Source organism: Mauremys mutica, chromosome 2 (assembly GCF_020497125.1).
Source record: "Mauremys mutica isolate MM-2020 ecotype Southern chromosome 2, ASM2049712v1, whole genome shotgun sequence".
Classification (NCBI taxonomy): Eukaryota; Metazoa; Chordata; order Testudines; family Geoemydidae; genus Mauremys; species Mauremys mutica.
Window position 1 is genome coordinate 296,264,660 of NC_059073.1, and position 14,079 is coordinate 296,278,738.

The 14,079-nt window shown below is 67.1% G+C and overlaps 1 protein-coding gene across 6 annotated transcripts in view; it reads left to right on the forward strand.

Annotated features, from left to right (window-relative positions):
* The window catches only part of SLC4A2 (solute carrier family 4 member 2), a 78,254-nt gene that overhangs the window by 23,096 nt on the left and 41,079 nt on the right, over nt 1–14,079 (forward strand). Inside the window, exon 1 of one of the 6 annotated variants that reach the window (XM_045004276.1) lies at nt 9,186–9,260. The exons of the other annotated variants lie outside the window; for them this stretch is intronic. The gene's annotated coding sequence lies outside the window, so the exon portion shown is untranslated. Of the gene's footprint in view, nt 1–9,185; nt 9,261–14,079 lie in introns of those variants that run through there. 6 annotated transcript variants of the gene reach the window in all.

Here is a 14,079-nt window from a genome sequence, read left to right on the forward strand (position 1 = left end):
CCACTTCAGGGGCTGTGTACACCCCATCCTCCCTTTCTGCCATTTCCCCAAACCAGGGTCCTCCAGTCTCACCCCCCCACTAGAAATTCTGTGTCCCCCACAGCAGAGCCCCCAGTTCTCCTCCTCACCCCTTCCCGGACCCCGTTCTCCCCCTGGCAGAGGCTCTGTATGAACCCTCGTTACCCCCTTCTCTCCATGTCCACTTCCCCCCATGGAGCTCCCTTTCCCTCTGCCCCGAATAGTGGGGGTTCTGTGCACCCCATACCGGGGTCCCCCATTCTCCCCTCACATTGCAGCAGCTGGCATTACTCATTGTTCTTCCTGGGAGGGAAGTCAGCGAGGGTGTCAGCGTGTTACGCAGGGGCGTAGCCAGGTTTTCAGTGTAGGGGGAGCGAACATAAAAAAGGCCCCTCCCTTGGCTCCTCCTCTGACCACGCCCCTGACCGGAATACGCCCCCGCTCACCTTCCGTCCTGCCCCCGGCCTGCTCCCAGCGCTCGGCGCGCTCCATATGGGGCTCGCCAGCCAGGTGGCCTTAAAGGCACAGGGGCCTTTTCACCTCCCCCCGCATTAGCAAGGCGGGGGGGCTGGGGAGCCCTTGGCCGCCGAGCCCTGAGCCAAGGAGCCGGCCCCCTTGCTCCTCCGGCCGCGTCTGCCGCCCCCGCATGGCTCCTCTGGCCATGCTGCTGGCAGCGCCGGCCGGCAGGCACCACTTCCGCGATGGCCTGCCACCCCATGGCTCCTCTGGCCATGCTGCTGGCAGCGCCGGCCGGCAGGCACCACTTCCGCGACGGCCTGCCACCCCATGGCTCCTCTGGCCATGCTGCTGGCAGCGCCGGCCGGCAGGCACCGCTTCCGCGACGGCCTGCCGCCCCATGGCTCCTCTGGCCATGCTGCTGGTAGCGCCGGCCGGCAGGCACCACTTCCGCGATGGCCTGCCGCCCCATGGCTCCTCTGGCCATGCTGCTGGTAGCGCCGGCCGGCAGGCACCACTTCCGCGACGGCCTGCCGCCCCATGGCTCCTCTGGCCATGCTGCTGGTAGCGCCGGCCGGCAGGCACCACTTCCGCGACGGCCTGCCGCCCCATGGCTCCTCTGGCCATGCTGCTGGTAGCGCCGGCCGGCAGGCACCACTTCCGCGACGGCCTGCCGCCCCATGGCTCCTCTGGCCATGCTGCTGTCAGCGCCGGCCGGCAGGCACCACTTCCGCGACGGCCTGCCGCCCCATGGCTCCTCTGGCCATGCTGCTGGCAGCGCCGGCCGGCAGGCACCACTTCCGCGACGGCCTGCCACCAATGGCTCCTCCGGCCGTGATGCTGGCAGCGCCGGCCGGCAGGCACCACTTCCGCGACGGCCTGCCACCAATGGCTCCTCCGGCCGTGATGCTGGCAGCGCCGGCCGGCAGGCACCACTTCCGCGACGGCCTGCCACCAATGGCTCCTCCGGCCGTGATGCTGGCAGCGCCGGCTGGCAGGCACCACTTCCGCGACGGCCTGCCGCCCCATGGCTCCTCTGGCCATGCTGCTGGTAGCGCCGGCCGGCAGGCACCACTTCCGCGACGGCCTGCCACCCCATGGCTCCTCTGGCCATGCTGCTGGTAGCGCCGGCCGGCAGGCACCACTTCCGCGACGGCCTGCCACCCCATGGCTCCTCTGGCCATGCTGCTGGTAGCGCCGGCCGGCAGGCACCACTTCCGCCCCGGCCTGCCACCCCATGGCTCCTCTGGCCATGCTGCTGGTAGCGCCGGCCGGCAGGCACCACTTCCGCGACGGCCTGCCGCCCCATGGCTCCTCTGGCCATGCTGCTGTCAGCGCCGGCCGGCAGGCACCACTTCCGCGACGGCCTGCCGCCCCATGGCTCCTCTGGCCATGCTGCTGTCAGCGCCGGCCGGCAGGCACCACTTCCGCGACGGCCTGCCGCCCCATGGCTCCTCTGGCCATGCTGCTGTCAGCGCCGGCCGGCAGGCACCACTTCCGCGACGGCCTGCCGCCCCATGGCTCCTCTGGCCATGCTGCTGGCAGCGCCGGCCGGCAGGCACCACTTCCGCGCCGGCCTGCCGCCCCATGGCTCCTCTGGCCATGCTGCTGTCAGCGCCGGCCGGCAGGCACCACTTCCGCGCCGGCCTGCCGCCCCATGGCTCCTCTGGCCATGCTGCTGTCAGCGCCGGCCGGCAGGCACCACTTCCGCGCCGGCCTGCCGCCCCATGGCTCCTCTGGCCATGCTGCTGGTAGCGCCGGCCGGCAGGCACCGCTTCCGCGACGGCCTGCCGCCCCATGGCTCCTCTGGCCATGCTGCTGGCAGCGCCGGCCGGCAGGCACCGCTTCCGCGCCTGCCGCCCTGAGGGGAAGCGGCTGCTTCCACTGAACCCCGCTAGCTATGCTACTGGTGTTACGCCTTGTGCTGAAGGCATTCATGGGGCCATCAGCCAGTGCTCCAGCTGAAGATGAGCGCACAGGGGCTGGGGCTGGGCTAAAGGGGGCTGAGTGCTACATTTGCCTCCTCACTTTCCCCCCAGATTACTGGGGGGTCTGACTGTTGGTGCCAAGAATGCACTCGGGCATTTTGGAATTGGTTGGATGTGGCATTCTGAAGTTATCCTTTGACCAACAAGTGGAGAAATGCCAGCAAGCTGAGTGTGAGTGCTTCGCAAGCATGGCCAGCCAGCCTCCACTTCCTGCCCAGTGCTGCGGAGAGAACCCAGGAATCCTGGTTCCCAGTCCCCAGCTCTAACCACTAGACACCACTATCCTGCCAAAGCTGGCCAGTACTACTAACTGTAGTCTGTAACCTATCATTTAAATCAGCATCTGTACCAGATGACTGGAGGAGAGCTAATGTGATGCCAATTTTTAAAAAGGGCTCCAGGGGTGATCCAGGCAATCACAGGCTGGTAAGCCTGACTTCAGTACCCAGCAAACTGGTTGAAACTATAGGAAAGGATGAAATTGTCAAACACATAGATCAACATAATTTGTTGAGGAAGAGTCAGCATGGTTTTAGTAAAGGGAAATCATGCCTCACCAATCTACTAGAATTCTTTGAAGGAGTCAACAAGCATGTGGACAAGGGGGATCCAGTGGATACAGTGTATTTAGATTTTCAGAAAGCCTGTGACAAGGTCCCTCCCCAAAGGCTCTTAAGTAAAGTAAGCGGTCATGGGAGAAGAGGGAAAGTCCTCTCATGGATCGGTAACTGGTTAAAGACAGGAAACAAAGGGTAGGAATAAATGGTCAGATTTCAGAATGGAGAGAGGTAAATAGTGGTGGCCCCAGTCCTATCTAACATATTCATAAATGATCTGGAAAAAGGGGTAAACAGTGAGGTGGCAAAATTTGCAGATGATACAAACCTACCCAAGATAGTTAAGTCCCAGGCAGACTGCGAAGCGCTACAAAAGATCTCACAAAACTGGGTGACTGGGCAACAAAATGGCAGATGAAATTCAATGTTGATAAATGCAAAGTAATGCACATTGGAAAACATAATCCCAACTATACACATAAACATAAACATAATCTGCACTGCTACAGACTAGGGACCGAATGGCTGGGCAGCAGTTCTGCAGAAAAGGACCTAGGGGTTACGGTGGATGAAAAGCTGAATATGAGTCAACAGTGTGCCCTTGTTGCCAAGAAGGCTAATGGCATTTTGGGCTGTATAAGTAGGGGCATTTCCAGCAGATCAAGGGATGTGATCACTCCCCTCTATTCAGCACTGGTGAGGCCTCATCTGGAGTACTGTGTCCAGTTTTGGGCCCCACACTACAAGAAGGATGTGGATAAATTGGAGAGAGTCCAGCGGAGGGCAACAAAAATGATTAGGGGGCTGGAGCACATGACTTACGAGGAGAGGCTGAGGGAACTGAGATTGTTTAGCCTGCAGAAGAGAAGAATGAGGGGGGATTTGATAGCTGCTTTCAACTACCTGAAAGGGGGTTCCAAAGGGGATGGATCTAGACTGTTCTCAGTGGTACCTGATGACAGAACAAGGAGTAATGGTCTCAAGTTGCAGATGGGGAGGTTTAGGTTGGATATTAGGAAAAACTTTTTCACTAGTAGGGTGGTGAAGAACTGGAATGGGTTCCCTAGGGAGGTGGTGGAATCTCCTTCCTTAGAGGTGTTTAAGGTCAGGCTTGACAAAGCCCTGGCTGGGATGATTTAGTTGGGTTTGGTCCTGCTTTGAGCAGGGGGTTGGACTAGATACCTCCTGAGGTCCCTTCCAACCCTGAGATTCTACGATTCTATGATTCTAAGACACAAGAAGTGATTCTTCTGCTCTGCTCTGCGCTGATACGGCCTCAACGGGAGTGTTGTGTCCAGTTCTGGGTGACACATTTCAGGAAAGATGTAGACGAATTGGAGGAAGTCCAGAGAAGAGCAACAAATATGATGAAAGGTCTAGAAAACATGAGCTATGAGGGAAGATTGAAAAAACTGGGTCTGTTTGGTCGGGAGCAGAGAAGCCTGAGAGGGGACATGAGAACGGTTTTCAAGTACATAAAAGGAGGAGGGAGAAAAAATGTTCTTAATCTCTGAGGACAGGACAAGAAGCAATGGGCTTAAACTGCAGCAAGGGAGGTTTAGGTTGGACATGAGGAAAAACTCCCTACCTGTCGGGGTGGTTAGGCACTGGAATAAATTGCCTAGGGAGGTTGTGGAGTCTCCGTCACTGGAGGTTTTTAAGAGCAGGTTGGACAAACCCCTGTTGGGGATGGTCTGGATAATCCTTAGTCCTGCCTCAGTGCAGGGGATGGGAGTAGATGACCTCGCGAGATCCCTGCCACTCCCATGACTCTGATGCCGTAGTAGAACCCAGGAGTCCTGGCTGCCCTCAGGGACAGTGAGGACTCCAAGGGCTTTCCATAATGGTAGGGGTTTGTCCTGGCCCCCTTGGCCCAAGCTGCCCCCATGCTCCCTGTGCTGGGATAGGGACTGGTATTGGAGGCCAGCCACTGGGGACCGGAGACTGGGCTAGATGGGCCCTGGGTCTGATCCAGCCTGGCATTGCCTGGGTTCCAGCTGTCTTGCTGGGTGAGTTCTGCTATGGGGTGTGTGAGGCCATGTTCCTGCCCTGCTCTGCATTCCCCGCTGGGCCTCCCTGGCCTGCGGGGCCTGCCCCAGCCCCACCCCCCCGGCTCGTCGGGGCTCAGGAAAGGCTGCTCCAGCCCCGGGACGAAGGTGGGTTGCAGGCATGCCGGGGCCGTGTGTCCCTGCGTTTCCCTGTGGGCTGGGCCTTGCTGGGCCTGCGGTGGCAGGGGCGGGCGGAGACATTGACTCAGCAGCCTGGGTGGAAACCAGAGTTAGTAACAAACAGAATCAGCGCTGCCCGTGAGAATGGCAGAGCCGGAGACTGGGAACCCCAGCTGGCTGGGTCGCCCCCACATAGCCCCCAAGCAGAGCAAAGGCCCCCACAGAGAATAAGGGGAGAGGGGGCTGGTGGCTGGTTAAGGGTCGGTGTCCCCAGAGCCCAGCGGAGGGGCTGCCCCAGGCCTGGCTGACGCGGGGCCTGGCGTGGGAGCTGGTCCCGCCCGCTGAGGCTGAGTGCCGGCGCCTCAGGCTTGTTCCTGGAAAGCTGCAGGTGCAGAGACGCTTCAGGAAGCTGCTAACGGTCTGGGCTCATGGGGCTCAGCCCCTCAGAGCCCTGTTCCCCCTGGGCAGAGCAGGGGCTGCCTGGGTGGGGGAGGGGACCCACCCCAGCTCCTCATGCAGCGTCTGGTGTGTGTGGGGGGAGCGGCACCGCTGAGGGGAAACGGCCTGACTCAGCCACTGGCTCCGGTCGCGCATTTTCCGGGCACCAGGGTGAAGCGCTGAGCAGTTTCCAGCAGGGCCTGTCGCCCGCCAGCCTCGCGCAGCAGGTGACTCACCCGGGCAGGGGGGTGCCAACCCCTCCCCAGTGCCGCTGGCTGCCTGGCACCCCTTCCGGCACGGGGCGTGGAGTTAGCTACTGCTCTCTGCAGAGCCCTGGGCTGACCACCCCCCCCTGCCCCCTGCCCCGGGCGCTGCCATCTGCCTGCCCCCCCACTACCCCTGGCAGCCCCCACGGCTGCATTTGGCGGGGCGCCCTGCTGCCTGTTTGCCACTGACCTGCTAACAGGCGGGCTGAGCTGGGCACAAATTCCTGCGGGAGGCCAGGCTGCAGGGCAGGACGGCCCCTGGGATCTGGGAGCAATGGGGTGCTGGGGCGAGTGTCCGGGGGTGGGGGAGGAGGAGTTGGGCCTGACCCTGTGCCTGGGGGTGCTGGGGTGGGGGAGGGGGAATTGGGTCTGACCCCGTGCCTGGGGGAGCGGGGGCAGGGGAGTTGGGTCTGACCTGTGCCTGGGGGTGCTGGGGTGGGGGTGGGTGAGTTGGGTCTGACCCAGTGCCTGGGGGTGCGGGGGTGGGGGTGGGGGAGTTGGGTCTGACCGGTGCCTGGGGGTGCTGAGGCGGGGGAGGGGGAATTGGGCCTGACCCCGTGCCTGGGGGAGCGGGGGCGGGGGAGGGGGAATTGGGTCTGACCCCGTGCCTGGGGGTGCTGAGGCGGGGGAGGGGGAATTGGGCCTGACCCCATGCCTGGGGGTGCTGAGGCGGGGGAGGGGGAATTGGGCCTGACCCCGTGCCTGGGGGAGCGGGGGCGGGGGCAGGGGAGTTGTGTCTGACCCCGTGCCTGGGGGAGCGGGGGCGGGGGCAGGGGAGTTGTGTCTGACCCCGTGCCTGGGGGAGCGGCGGGGGGCGCAGGTGAGTTGTGTCTGACCCCGTGCCTGGGGGCGCGGGGGCGGGGGCAGGGGAGTGGGGTCTGACCCCGTGCCTGGGGGGGCGGGGCGGGGGCAGGGGAGTTGTGTCTGACCCCGTGCCTGGGGGTGCTGGGGTGGGGGTGGGTGATTTGGGTCTGACCCCGTGCCTGGGGGTGCTGGGGTGGGGGAATTGGGTCTGACCCAGTGCCTGGGGGTGCTGGGGCGGGGGAGGGGGCGTTGGGTCTGACCCTGTGCCTGGGGGAGCGGGGGCGGGGGAGGGGGAATTGGGTCTGACCCCGTGCCTGGGGGAGCGGGGGCGGGGGCAGGGGACTTGGGTCTGACCCCGTGCCTGGGGGTGCTGAGGCGGGGGAGGGGGAATTGGGTCTGACCCCGTGCCTGGGGGGGCAGGGGCGGGGGAGGCGGAATTGGTCCTGACCCCGTGCCTGGAGGGGCAGGGGCGGGGGAGGGGGAATTGGGTCTGACCCCGTGCCTGGGGGAGCGGGGGCGGGGGAGGGGGAATTGGGTCTGACCCCGTGCCTGGGGGGGCAGGGGCGGGGGAGGGGGAATTGGGCCTGACCCCGTGCCTGGAGGAGTGGGGGCGGGGGCAGGGGAGTTGGGTCTGACCCCATGCCTGGGGGAGCGGGGGCGGGGGAGGCGGAATTGGTCCTGACCCCGTGCCTGGGGGGGCAGGGGCGGGGGTGGCTCCTGGCTGTGAGAAGGGGGCTCGGGGCTGGGCTCAGCTGCACTGTCCAATCCCCGGCGTGTTTACGGGCTGCCGGCATTAAAGAAAGCTGCTTAGGGCCGGGAGCAGCAGGAATGTGGCCAGTCGGGCACTGGCCAGCGAGAGCAGCAGAGGGCAGCGCCCCCCCCCACTACAGCTGGCACGGTGCGGGGGACTGGCGGAGGAGCCGAGTAGAGGTGGCCGAGGGGGTCAGCTCTGGGTCCAGACCATCTCTGACAGTGGCCAGAGGGGTGCAGACTCTCCCCAGCCTCTGGGGCAGGAGCTGCGGGCGCCTCTGGATTTTACCTTCCATCACCCAGGAGTGGCCAACCCGCCAGCGCGTCCCAGCCCTGTGGCAGGGAGTGGGCTGAGGACACCCCGCGTGTGCCACTGAGCCCTGGCCGGCTTCCCCCGGCGCTCCCAGGGCAGGTTCTCCCCTGCAGCCCCGGGCCGGCTGTTGCTGAGGCTGGAGAATGTGGCTTGGGGTCTGGTCGCGCGCCCAGAGCACACGGGGTACCTGGGGTGTCCCCTCGAAGGCGAGGGAGTGTCTGCCCCCGGCTGGGCCTTGCTGAGCGTCTTCCCTTTTCTGCTAGCTGCTGAGATGCCCAGAGGCGTCTGTGCAGTGGGGCTGGTCTGGGCCCAGAGGAGCTGCAGGGGCTGGGCCGAGATCCTGTGTAGCAGACCGTGAAGCAGGACCGCAGATGGGTCTGGCAGGGGAGGCTGTGGTGCCCACATGCAGTGAGGCCGGCTGGAGGCCTGGCAAGGAGGTGCCTGTCGTGTGGCTGCGGGGGCAGAGGAAGGGGGGATGGGCACGCAAGGCCAGGCCTTCAGCTAAGTTGCTGCCCTGTGCTGCGGCCCCACATCCCTGGCCAGGGGCCAGGCTCCAGCCCAGGGCCTTGAGCTGGGCTGCCCGGCCACGAGGGGGAGCTCAGCCAAGCACCTCGCTCCGCACGGCACCTAGGGGAGACGTGAGCTGAATCCCGCCTGGGGCCTGCTGCTCCCCCCCAGCCCTGACTTCCACCCTGGTGAGGGGCCCAGAGTATGGGTGGGGGGGGAGCCAACGGGTGTCTCAGCTGCTGGGGGGTGTGGGGCGATCCCCCTTTTGGGGGAGCAGTGGGGGTCTCTGAGCAGGGCTCCCAGCTCACTCTAGCTGGGCAGGACACGGACTGGGGGCACTGGAGGCTCGGAAGGGGAGGGGCAGGGTTGCCCCTGCTGCCCCCAGAGGTGGCTGGCTCAGATGCTGTCTGGGGAGAGCCCTCAGGCTGGGCAGCGGTGAGTGCAAAGCCCCCAGCTCCCTGGCTGCAGAGTCAGAGCCGGAGGGCAGGCACGGGGGCCAGTGACTCCAGTGTGATGGTTTTACGTCTGGCCCCCACCGCGAATGACTGGCCTGGCGGAGCTGAGCACTGGTGGGGGTTCTGAGCCCCCACCAAGTGGACCCCCGGCATCTGCCTCCGCAGGCTGCTCCGCACGGAGCCGGGCGAGCCCCTGGGAGAACCGCAGGCAGCGCACTGCCCTGAGCTCCTGGCTCCCCGCCTGGCAGACCTGCTGGAAGCTGGACTCTCTGGGTAACCTCCTGACCGCGCAGCACTGTGCTGGGGCAGGTGGGTTTGTGCCTTGGGGAACATCCAGTCCTGTTGAGCCCGAGGGAGCTGGGGTGTCTCCTTTGGGCAGCCCCACGGGCGGGGGCAGCTGCGGTGGGAAAGCCGAGGCAGGTCAGCCTAATCTGCCCTGGCTCCGCAGGAATGTGGAAGTTCTGGCTCCGTGAATCTCCCGTAATCAGAGCTGAGCTGGGCACTGGCAGGAGCCGGAGCAGAGGCAGAGCAGCTCTGAAGGTATGTCCAGAGCAGGCAGGGGTCGGGCCGGTTCTCCTGGGTGCAGGGGCGGTCAGTGAAGGGAGGCAGGGCTGCGGGCCCACACGAGGGTCCTGACGCGGCCGCAGCGGGATCCCCCCCAGGATCTGTGCTGCCCCCTGCAGATGTGGGCCCTGGCAGGGGGTGCTAACCTGAGGCCAGCGAAGGAGTGTGGCCGGCACGGCTGCCCCAGCGGGACTGAGGGCCAGGGTGGGGGACGTGCCGGCGAGGGCTGCAGGGGAGATACGGCTCCATCTCAGAGGGCTGCTGGTCTCTGCCTTCTGCGTTGCAGGGCAAGCGCTGGCTGGGGGGGCTCCCGGCGACTGCAGCCCCATCCCAGCTGGGGCGCTGTGGGGTTGGAGCTGGCACTGCCTGGGGGGGCTCCTGGCGATTCCAGCTCTATCTCAGCTGGGGCACTGTGGGGGTGGGGCAAGCGCTGGCTATGGGGGACTCCCGGCAACTTCAGCCCCGTCCCAGCCAGGGTGCTATGGGGGGCGGGGCAGGCGCTGGTTTTGGGGGGCTGGGCAGGCGCTGGCTGTGGGGGATGGGGCAGGCTCTGGCTGTGGGGGATGGGGCAGGCGCTGGTTTTGGGGGATGGGGCAGATGCTGGCTGGGGGGATGGGGCAGGCGCTGGTTTTGGGGGGCAGGCCAGGCTCTGGCTGGGCAGTGGGGAAGGCGGGGGTTTTGGGGGGCTGGGCAGGCTCTGGCTGGGGGGTGGGGCAGGCGCTGGTTTTGTGGGGCTGGGCAGGCTCTGGCTGGGGGGATGGGGCAGGCGCTGGCTGGGGGGATGGGGCAGGTGCTGGTTTTGGGGGGCTGGGCAGGCTCTGGCTGTGGGGGATGGGGCAGGCGCTGGCTGGGGGGATGGGGCAGACGCTGGCGGGGGGGCTGGGGCAGGCGCTGGTTTTGGGGGGCTGGGCAGGCGCTGGCTGGGGGATGGGGCAGACGCTGGCTGGGGGGATGGGGCAGGCGCTGGTTTTGGGGGGCGGGGCAGGTGCTGGCTGTGGGGGGATGGGCAGGTGCTGTCCGGGGGGGCTCCTGGCGACTCCAGCCCTGTCTCAGACAGGACGCTGTGAGGGGCGGGGCAGGCGCTGGCTGTGGGGATGGGGCAGGCGCTGGCTGGGGGGACGGGGCAGGCGCTGGTTTTGGGGGGTGGGGCAGGCGCTGGCTGTGGGGGATGGGGCAGGCGCTGGCTGGGGGGGATGGGGCAGGCGCTGGCTGGGGGGCCGGGGCCGGCGGTGGTGGTGGGGGGCGGGGCCGGCGCTGGCTGGTGGGGATGGGGCAGGCGCTGGCTGGGGGGACGGGGCAGGCGCTGGTTTTGGGGGGCGGGGCAGGCGCTGGCTGTGGGGGATGGGGCAGGCGCTGGCTGTGGGGGATGGGGCAGGCGCTGGCTGGGGGGACGGGGCAGGCGCTGGTTTTGGGGGGCGGGGCAGGCGCTGGCTGTGGGGATGGGGCAGGCGCTGGCTGGGGGGACGGGGCAGGCGCTGGCCGGGGAAGGGACCGACGGACCCTGTGTGTGCGGTGCCAGGGCTCGGAGCCCTGCTGTCGCGCTGCCTGCCAGTGAGGTGCTGCACAACCCGGCTCCCTCTCCTGCCCCCGCCAGGCAGGACTCGAGGGGGCGGGGGTGGGACAGGCATTTGTTCTGGCATGTGGGGTGCTGGCACTGCCCCTCTCTCCTCACTCCCCATTTCCTTGGCTCTGTGGGAGGCTCTGGCTGGGGGCCTGTCCGGGGGAGGCCCTGAGGGGAGGGGGCTGTGGGTCGGCAGCTCCCCCGCCCCCCCGGGTAATCTCATCTGGACGAGCGCTGCAGAAACCTTGGCACCTGCTCATGCTGGCACGAGGCTGGTGTGGTACTGCCAGGCTCGCTGATCCCTGGGGAGGAGAGGAGCTCAGCTCAGCCAGCCCTGCCCACGGGGTAACCACCCCGAGCCCTGCTGAGGGTCAGGAGAGAGCTCCCTCCACCTCCAACCGGCCTGCACCGCTGGGAAATACCCACGCTCCGATTTCAGGCTCCCGGCTACTCCAGCCGCAGCCCATCCCAGGCAGGGCGCTGTGGGGCGCAGGGTGCTGGGGGGCACTGGCTGGGCAGAGGGCTCTGACTCTCCCCCTCTGTGCCCAGTGGCGCTGCCAGGGGCTCACAGCCCTGCTGGTACCAGTTGCAATCTCCCCCACGCTGCTCCTCCAGCCTGGGCCGCTGCGTGGAGACGTGTGGGGCAGGGACTGTTCCAGGGCCGGGGGGCAGCAGGGACAGCTGCCCGGCCAGCGTCTCCTTGGGCAGCCCCGTGTCCCCGCCTCGCCCAGCCAGCCCTGGAAAAACCCCGGCCCTGGAAATAGCGACTCAGGTGTCCAGCCACTTCTTCCCAAGGATCCTGGCTCTCCTTCCCCCGGCACCTCTGACAGCCCCAGGCATGGGGCCTGAACCCCAGCAATGGGGCCTGACAGCCCTCCCCAGCCCCCAGCCGTGGGGCCTGACCCCCAGCCATGGGGCCTGACAGCCCTCCCCAGCCCCCAGGCCTCCTCAGATGAGGCATGTGTCACGGAGTCAGCTCCTTCCCCGGGGGGGGGAGAGGGGGCGAGGGGGCTGGGATGGTACAGCAGGCAGGAGCTTGGGTTTGAATGAGGGACCCCAATTTGCTGCCTGGCCCAGCTCCCCCCAGAGGGCTCCGGACAGCAATAGGGAGTGAGGGAACCCAGCCCAAGGGCTACGTGCCCCACATTTGGGGTGGGCCGTTCCCAGAGGCTCCGTCAGAAAGTGGCTGACTGTGGGGTGGGCCTGGGGGCTCAGCCCAGTGGTCTGCGGGAAGGGGCGCCGGGGGCAGCCGGGCAGTGGCGGAGGCTGCAGCTGGCAGGGGCGATGCAGTGAGGCAAGGGAGGGCAGAGCCGTCCAGGGGAGGGTCTGGGCTGAGCGGGCTCCAGGCGTCTGGGTGCGTCTGGGCGGCTGCTTCTCGTGGTGCCCCTGTCACAGGCGAAGGTGCCTGCCCGTCCTTTGGGGGAGCTGCCCTTGGCACCCCAGCTCAGCAGGTGCGTGGAAAGGGCAGGTGCATTCCCAAGTGCCCAGGGACTGGCAGCAGGTCTGGGAGCCTGGCCACACAGCGCTCTCTGCCCCGCTGCGTGCTGGGCTCCCCAGGATGCACCCCATGGGCTGGCATGAGGGCAGAGGCCGGGCCTGGGCAGGCGTCATGGGCCTCCTGGGGCGTGCTGGGGACTTTCGCTGAGTCTGGCTTGGGGAGCACCCCGAGTGTGCTCAGCCCAGCCCCAGCAGGGGCCTCATCCAGCCCCCCAGGCAGCACCGCTGGAGACACCCAGCAGCCCTGGCGGCCTGGGCTGCTGCTGCTGAGGTGTGCCCAGGAAAGGGCCCTGACCATCTGCTCCCCTGCGCCCCGTGCAGGGCAAGGGCTGATGCCGGCTGGAGGCAGGGGAGGGGAAGGCCCTTGGCAGTCAGTGAGGCCAGGGCCAGGCCCAGGCCCGGGGAGGAGCTCCCATGACGAGGGCTGGGTGAGTAACCCATGTGAGGGCCAGTCATCAGTCGCCACCTTCCTCCTCAGCTCTTGCCAGTCACGTGTCTGCACCTCATGGGACAATAAATCCTGGGGAGGATGTTACACCCTGCAGATGGGACAGTCCGGTCCCAGGGTCAGCGGCAGCTGGGCGCGGGGATCGGCAGAGCTGGGTACCGGTGGAGGCTGGGCGCGGGGATCGGCAGAGCTGGGTACCGGTGGAGGCTGGGCGCGGGGATCGGCACAGCTGGGTACCGGTGGAGGCTGGGCGCGGGGATCGGCACAGCTGGGTACCGGTGGAGGCTGGGCGCGGGGATCGGCAGAGCTGGGTACCGGTGGAGGCTGGGCGCGGGAATCAGTGGGGCTGGGTACTGGCGGAGGCTGGGCGTGGGTGGGGCTGGGTACCGGTAGAAGCTGGTTGTGGGGATCAGTGGGTCTGGGTACTGGTGGAGGCTGGATGCGGGCACTGAAGACTAGGAGAGGCTGGGTTGGCATCTGGAGACACGGAGGGCAGGGGCCCGTAGCTCACGTCGGGGGCGTCGCAGGGGCCCATAGCTCACGTCGGGGGCGTCGCGGGGGCCCGTAGCTCACGTCGGGGGCGTCGCGGGGGCCCGTAGCTCACGTCGGGGGCGTCGCAGGGGCCCGTAGCTCACGTCGGGGGCGTCGCAGGGGCCCGTAGCACACAGCGGGGGCGTCGCAGGGGCCCGTAGCTCACGTCGGGGGCGTCGCAGGGGCCCGTAGCTCACGTCGGCGGCGTCGCAGGGGCCCGTAGCTCACGTCGGGGGCGTCGCAGGGGCCCGTAGCTCACGTCGGGGGCGTCGCAGGGGCCCGTAGCTCACGTCAGGGGTGTCGCAGGGGCCCGTAGCTCACGTCGGGGCCGTCGCAGGGGCCCGTAGCACACAGCGGGGGCGTCGCAGGGGCCCGTAGCTCACGTCGGGGGCGTCGCAGGGGCCCGTAGCTCACGTCGGGGGCGTCGCAGGGGCCCGTAGCTCACGTCGGCGGCGTCGCAGGGGCCCGTAGCACACAGCGGGGGCGTCGCAGGGGCCCGTAGCACACAGCGGGGGCGTCGCAGGGGCCCGTAGCTCATGTCAGGGGTGTCGCAGGGGCCCGTAGCTCACGTCGGGGCCGTCGCAGGGGCCCGTAGCCCACAGCGGGGGCGTCGCAGGGGCCCGTAGCTCACGTCGGGGGCGTCGCAGGGGCCCGTAGCTCACAGCGCGGCCATCGCAGGGGCCCGTAGCTCACAGCGGGGGCGTCGCAGGGGCCCATAGCTCATGTCGGGGCTGTCGCAGGGGCCCGTAGCTCACGGG